General features: G+C 39.0%; 1 non-coding gene across 1 annotated transcript; it reads left to right on the top strand.

The window, feature by feature from the left end:
- Nucleotides 1-6,527: 6,527 nt before the first annotated feature.
- Nucleotides 6,528-6,634, top strand: LOC137501927 (U6 spliceosomal RNA). The gene has a single exon (XR_011018687.1). It is a non-coding gene; the product is annotated as a U6 spliceosomal RNA (small nuclear RNA).
- The last annotated feature ends 1,640 nt before the right edge of the window (nucleotides 6,635-8,274 follow it).

The following is an 8,274-nucleotide window of genomic DNA, read 5'->3' as shown; positions in this document are numbered from 1 at the left end:
GTACCATGCAACCCGTTGTACCATAATGTTGGAAGAGTAGCATAAATCCAAGGAGTTCTATAGGCTGTACCCCTAATATCTATGCAGATCTCATAGCATAACCGTTGTACAGTGTAGGGTATACTTGTTACTGGCTTAAGTAAGTTTGCATTCTAACCTATCAGCACCTAATAATCCGGTCTCTAGTGATTACTAATTTAATTTATTTCATCATTCCTCAGCGATATTAGGCTACCTCTGAAGAAGAGAAATGATCATTTTCTCGAAACATGTACGATGACGACTGATGAAATTAATTAAATTATTAATCACCTCAACCTCTAAAGTCCCAACGCCATATTTAGACATTTATAAAATCATTTTTGTTTTTAATGGGCTCTTAGATAACAAAATATGACAAATCTGCAAAAATAATAGTTCAGATGCGGGGGGACAAATTTTTGTCCACTAGGTATTTTGGGGGTTCTGTGGGGGGATATTTTGACATTATCTTCATTTATTTTCTGTTCAGTTTGATCTTGCGGGGCAAAATATGACATCCCCGTAAAAACAGTATTTTTGGAGTATTTTAGAGAGGGTTTCTATGGTTATTTTAGGTTGTATCGTATATGATACGTCCGGAATGTTATCAATTTTTGACACTTACACCATTCAACCACCTATATATTGCAATAGGGGAAGACACAACAATTAGAAACATAAATCGCAGAATGTATCATGTATGAGACAAAAGGTCACCGCAAGTTACACTAATTGTCTGAGCCAGAAAAATATAAAACACCTGGCGTATCATATCGATGGCTTAGTGCAGAAACATTTGTATGTCCATTTATGGATAGGTTGGAGTTAATACCATATTTGGATGTCTCCCAAACATACCTAGCTAAATCACAATTATAGTATGTCCAAATAGTAGGGAACATGCTAATTTCCAAGAAGCAAATATTGCATCTCCTAGTTAAATCAACAACTCTACTTCACAAATGTTGTATGTCCCGTATAATGACTTTAGCCCAGGTACGCCCATTTGGGTTTCATTTCACTTGAAGTCTTAGATATTTTATGTCGGAACATACTATTTTGCTGTTGAAAATTTCAAGTTCTTACTGCCTTGTCCTGGACACTGCTTTGAAAGATTTATAACTGAAAAATAATTATTCAACTTTATTTAATCACTTATTATTCATACCTTGTGATTTTATTAATAAAATAAAATTATTTAATAATGAATTATGAAAAAGAATGTTGAAGTCAGTTCCTTTGAGAAATACAACGTTTGTGCTTTGAAGTTCTCTTTCACATTGTTAGTGCCAAATGTTGTGTGTCCCAACCGTCCATTAAAATTAAAATTTCTTTACTGATACACAAAAATGTGGTCCAGTTGTTGAAATACAATTACAAAGAAATAATCTACAGATCAGTAACACTGGATACAGCTATATTATTTTTCGTAAGTAACTGCAACTTCATAAACTTTCAATTTGAGTTTTGATTTTTGGACATACAATGTTTGTGGACTAAGCCATCGGTATGTGATACAGAAGGTCACTAGATGTTATACCAATTGTGCAAATAATTTTGTATTGACATACGGATCCTTATTATCCCTGTTTACTCGCAGGTATTTGCATGATATAGTCTTGTAATAATATTTTATACTAGCTGTAGTACCCAACGTTGATGGCAAAATCACTTAGCATATGCATGGTGACATTTCTTTCCGCCCCTCATTTTGTTCCCCTGATTCTGAGACACATACCATAATTTGGCAAGGATCTCACTCTCAGCGGCCTGTCTTGACGTACTCACTTCATTGCTCTTTGTCGTTCTTCGCAATTTCACAGTTTTTCCATTGTTGCTGATCTTGATTTGATCTCTTCGTTCTGGTACAAAATGGAGCCAAATGTCGGGTTAATATTCAAAATATACTATGTCTCATTCCACGTTAAGAAAACAGTATTGCTCGTATGGACCTACGACGAGTGAACACACACCCTCTGAGACACCCATAATTCCTCGTGTACTTTGCAATGTGCGATGAAAGATAGATAAAAAGGATGAGTCTTTTTACCTGTGAGTTATTAAAGTAACTACATAACATTTTCTTTTTCATAAATGCATTTTTACGGAGGAGGAACAATGCCAGGAACAGCCATCGCTTCGTTGCCTCCCTTCATTTTCCTTCTTCTGTGTTGTTCTGGTACAAGCTCCGTGTAGTCCCTCACTCTGTGAATCGCCGGCAGCTCACTTCTGTAGTGAAGTCATCCACAATACTTATTTGTTGCGTGTGTGTTTTTATGCTTTAAATCAGTGCGTAATTGTCTTGTGATGAGGGAGAGTTATGCGATAAGCCTACGTGTGTGATTTATTTCTTTAATATCAATACTGTGAACTTTTGTCGAGTCATCTACAGTATTTATTTGTTGCGTCAGTTTTTCCCGCCGTTAGTGCCCGGAGAAATGTATTAAATGCAATTAAATGCATCCCTCACCCCTCAAGCCCATAACAATTATTTGTCTATTTTCTCCAGCAAATTGCCTTACAATTCAATGCTGAGGTTCTTCATGTGTCGCAGTTTACCTCTGATTCTGCACAAACCAAAAATAGCCCCTGTAAATTCCCGCCCCCTTCAATTCATAAAAACAATTTGTAGCTTAGTTTCTTCCACTTCTTGTCTTGAACTTTAATAATGAATTTCACAAACTTATGTGCCACCATTTTCCCGTGATGGTGTTGGGCAGAGCCGTTCGATATGGCAACCCTGTTGTCATAAGAGCAATACTGTTTCCTTAACATGAAATGACCTATAGTGGCCGTACTAAGCCTTTAAATCTTTGCCGAAACCATCTCCTTAGCAATTCTCTTATTACAATCTATAGAGCTAGTCACAGATTCTTGGACTTAAACTTCCACATGACTGCCACTGATGTTTCACTTAATGATCACAGTATCGGAAAAAGTATGGAAGAAAAATTTGCCACGAGCAATTTTCGTGTTTTATGATTTAGGCCCTTCTGAAGCACCGCTTTCTGGCGAAACGCTTTGGACGACTTAAATAGTGAGTTCCTACTCAACCATATTTAAACGTGAAATACCAAGTCCCATTAAAACCCACCCATCCACTTACCCGTGATGCTGTAACAGATACAGACCCCTATTAAACTGAACTCGACATAGGTCATTGTTTCACAACAGACACTGCTAACTTGTACAGAAATCCTGATCATAGTTCCCATATTGTAGAAATGCTCATTTTTAGGTTATTTCTTAACATTTTGTACTTTTAGGTCTTTTTCTAAAATTATACTTCGTTGTTTGGTCATTTTATGAGATTTATCAGACTATTTTGTACTTTCTGAGTAATTTTCTTACATGATTTTAGGATTGTGAAGCATTTACACGTGTGGTATTGGATATTATCGCAACTTTAAGTGAGCATGAATATGGAGACTTGAGAATCTTCACAACACTTTGTCAAGCTGGGACTAAAGGAACTTTGTTCACCACTTACCTCTTCAACATGCCCACATTCCAGGAGAGACACCTCCAATTGGAGAAATCTTCCTCGTGAACAGTCGAGATTTTCTTCCGAAGACGCAGAGCGAAGTTCTCCGCGAAACATAAACAATTTCACGTTATTTTCTTGACATGGGAAAAAACCAAAAGCTTATTATCATGTCTATAACATAAAATAGGTTCTACCAACTCGATAAGTAAATTGATTATATTTCATTTAAATATTGTCATTTTTTAAGTTTTCGGATCGTTTTACTAGATTTTTGCAGTCATTTTAGGCCATTTTAAAAATATTTTCAGTTCACCAAAATTCTGGCCCTGCTCAGTAAAATAACGTCAGTTTCTAGACGTAATATTGTCAGACAACAATATCGTGATTAAAAGCAGTACTATCATATAAAATTCTCGATCAAATAAAAAATCGGCACACATTGTTACTTTTCACAAACAATAGGCTGGCACTACAATAGTACCAACTTCGAGAGCTAGAATGACCCAGCCGCATACAGCGATGGATAATGCTCTGCCGTTTTCCATTAAGTGTGCACACTTCTCATTCCTATTAGTTCCTCAGAGCAGGGATCGAATAACTGGAATATCATGACGAACCAGAGGAATGACATGTTAAACAAGAAAGTTATCTAATTCCCCAGCTATTTCCGACCAATATTCGGGTGGGCTGTTCTACTCGGTACGCAGCCGTAATCCCACCTATCGAAGATGAGTGGCAACAGAAAGGACGAATCACATCAACAACAAACAATAGTCAATATATTGTTGATCAACTTTATGGGCTTTCGATATTTTTAGGTCTTAGCATTTAGTTTTCGTCTGACTGTGATTTAGGTCATCCAATGTAAAGTGACTTCTTCTTCTTCTTACTCCTTTCTTGGCTTCCTCTTGCCTTGTTCATTAAGCAATCGTTCCTTCATTATTCTTTTTATCTCACTTCGATAATCTTCTTCACAAAAGTAAGCAATATGTGCCCGAGCGAGTTGGCCGTTCGGTTAGCGGCGCGCAGCTGTGAGCTGGAATTCGGGAGATAGTGGGTTCGAACCCCACTGTCGACAGCCCTGGAGATGGTTTTCCCAGGTTTCCTATTTTCACACCAGGTAAATGCTGGGACTGTACCTTCATTAAGGCCACGGTCGCTCCCTTCCCATTCCTATACCATTGTCGCCATAAGACCTATCTGTGTCGGTGCGATGTAAAGCAGATAAAGAATAAAAAGTAAATAAGCAATCTAGAAAGGAAAGAAGGAAACAAGTCTCAGGAAAGTGTGCAATGATACCAAGATATGTTAAATGTATTGATGTTTTGTGATGAGATCTATAGCAACGTGCAGCTGGAACAGGGATACAATTGTTTTTGACTTTTTAGGGGAGAAACGAAGGATGTTAACAGCGCCTCATAACATAATATTCTCTGTGAGAGAAATGTTTGAGACGATATTCGACAGCAGACAGAATTATGAAAGGCGACTTGGAATTCATAAAAGTTGAACAGTCGACATCGGAGAAGATCAAGAGTTAACTAAGGGTGGTCGGACGGGAAGACAGACATGAGAAGGATTAAATAAGTGATCGGAAGAACTAGTTGTCACATACACCTGTCAACAGTGAGCTGGTAGGCAGGTGGACATTACATTCCCTTTCGTTACTATATGAGGCATTTTTACTGTTTATATATCTTTATGACTATATACAAATTAAATATATACAACAATCATTAAAAATACAAGCTGAAAATAAGACAGCATATCTGTTTATGTTATTTTTACAATTAGTTTTACGTTGCACCGATACAGATAGGTCTTATGGCGACGATGGGATAGGAAAGGGCTGGGAGTGGGAAAGAATCGACTGTGGTCTTATTTAAGGTAGGCTACAGCCCGAACATTTGCCTGGTGTGAAAATGGATACCACGCAAAACCATCTTCAGGGCTGCCGACAGTGGGGCTAGAACCCACTATCTCCCGAACACTGGATACTGGCCGCACTTAAGCGACTGCAGCTATCGAGCTCGGTACCGCCTAAGGTTCAATGTGGTGCGAGGACTGCTGAAAAAATTCTCGCTCGTAATGTTAACATGTGCTGCGGGTCAGTATTTCTCCAACCATATTATCACATAGCGGTTTCCGCAGGCGCAACGACTAATTGACTTTTTCTCTACCAACATAATGTATTCTCATGCATTTGAGTATTACCCCTGGGTCGAATAATAATAATAATAATAATAATAATAATAATAATAATAATAATAATCCGAGGAAGTTGGCTGTGTGGTTAGGGTCGCGTAGCTGTGGCCTTGAATTCGGGAGATGGTAGGTTCGAATCCCAACGTCGGCAACCCGTTTTTCCGTGGTTTTCCATTTTCACACCAGACCAATAACGGGGATTTGCCTTAATTTAGGCCACTGCTGCTACTTTCCAATCATATCCCTTTGCCTACTTTCGTCGCCGAAGATCATCGATGTGTTAGTGCGACGTTAAACATGTAACAAGAACATACTTAAGAATTGAATTCTCTGGCAGTATCGCCCCCGAGGGACGATTGGCCTAACTACTGCTCAGCCCGAAGGGCAACAGATTACGATGTGACGTTTGGCAGTACGACGAATCCTCTCGGGTGTTATTCTTAGCTTTGTAGACCGAGGTCGTCATCTCACCGTCAAATAGCTCCTCCTTTGTTAATGAGTAGGTTCAGTGGACTTGAAACTAGTTCTCAGATGCAGGTAAAAATCACTGAACAGGCTGGAAATCGAATCCGGGACCTCGGGCTAAGAGGCAGGCACGCTACCCGTACATCAGATCAGATCTAAATGCAGATCAGTAGTGATTGATTGATTGATTGATCATGGGGCTGGCTAATAATAATAATAAGAATAAGAATAAGAATAAGAATAAGAATAAGAATAAACAAGAAAGGAAAATCCTTAGGGAAAATCTTTGGCCTAGTATACAAGGAAGAATTGCGGATGGAAAGGATGTCTCCTGAGTTATACCAGCATTGTACTCGCTTCGGCGGTATATATACTAAAATTGGAACGATACAGAGAAGATTAGCATGGCCCCTGCGCAAGGATGACACGCAAAATCGTGAAGCGTTCCACATTTTTTTCTGCCTGCTGTCATTTCTTGATGGATACAGTACTTTTGCATCCATCTCTTGGCACAGGCCAGAGTAAAGTGGAGCTTCCACCGAAGTCCCAGTCAACATCCAGGGCTGTGACGATATGGAAGTTGCTGGGGTATGGGTAGTGCTGAGTAATGATACTCGGAGCATGACTAGTGCATCTGAGTGTTATGAAAGGTGCTGCTCATAGGCTGAGTCGTGCTGCAATAGTACTTTCTGACCCAGTGAGGAAAGCAATGGCAAACTACCTCACTCCTCGTCTTGCCTAGTACGCCTCATTTTGATGCTGCCATTGGTTTTTGCGGTTTCCTTATAACCGCATAACCTTTGGTGGTGCTATTTGAGGATCCAACCAGCCTCTGGGCTGATGACCTAACAGACATGAGAAAATAACCGACACTATTAAAAAAAAGACGACTAAAATGTTATAGCCGTATTCAAAAAATAAACAGTGTAAGACTTACTAAAAATATATTTAAGTATGCCTCCTCATTAAAATAATTGTGGGCATTGGTGCAGAAACAAGGCAAGTCCAAAATAACATTTCTTGAGAATTTTTTTTAAAAAAGCGTGTTACTCGCGAACTTTTGGGAATTTTTGAAAACCAGCTGCACAGATTGATTTCTATAAGACTTGCTCACTATACTAGGAAAGGAACTATGTATTTCTTAAAAGAAATATATTATATTTGTAATTTGACATATCCATTTTTTCCACCAATGATCTAAAATGTATGTTTTATATGCGTAAGATTCAAGCGGGGTAATAGTGATTGGGTGCATAGTATGTGGACAACAAAATAAATATTCATGCTGACCAAAGTTTCATTATTTAAAAAAACAATCACTAACCTCACAAGATACGTTCAATGTGGTACTCCAGTGTATTAGGTGCGTAAGAACAAACAGTTTAGAAAAAATGAACACACATTCAATCAGGTAAACAAACAGTTGTAAAAATGTGAGCAAAACAACACAAGTCCTGGACTTACCAGATTCTTGCCCGAAACACAACTACAGCTTTGTTTGCAACTAGACGTATTTCCTTCAGAAAAGTCCATACAAGTCTGGTGCAGGTACCAAAACACGCACATCATCTTATAATATATTATGCATGTTCACCTCGTTTATGACCAAAAGTGGACTTATCTGGTTTTTGCACCAATGCCCTCAATTGGATAATCGAAACTGAAAAAGACCTTCAATTAATCAGCATAACAGGTACGGGGCTGGCTTTAGAACATCATTTTTCTGAAAAACCTAAGATGAGAACCACCACAGCATGGACGAAAGACGAAAGAAAAAACACAGGGATAGGATGAAGAGATTCAGGGAAGACCGGGCGAGTTGACCGTGCGCGTAGAGGCGCGCGGCTGTGAGCTTGCATCCGGGAGATAGTAGGTTCGAATCCCACTATCGGCAGCCCTGAAAATGGTTTTCCGTAGTTTCCCATTTTCACACAAGGCAAATGCTGGGGCTGTACCTTAATTAAGGCCACGGCCGCTTCCTTCCAACTCCTAGGCCTTTCCTATCCCATCGTCGCCATAAGACCTATCTGTGTCGGCGCGACGTAAAGCCCCTAGCAAAAAAAAAAAAAGATTCAGGGAAGAGAAGAAAGGAAATT

Source organism: Anabrus simplex, chromosome 8, assembly GCF_040414725.1.
Source record: "Anabrus simplex isolate iqAnaSimp1 chromosome 8, ASM4041472v1, whole genome shotgun sequence".
Classification (NCBI taxonomy): Eukaryota; Metazoa; Arthropoda; class Insecta; order Orthoptera; family Tettigoniidae; genus Anabrus; species Anabrus simplex.
The sequence above is the reverse complement of the archived record's forward strand: the minus strand, read 5'-3'. Positions and strand labels throughout refer to the sequence as shown.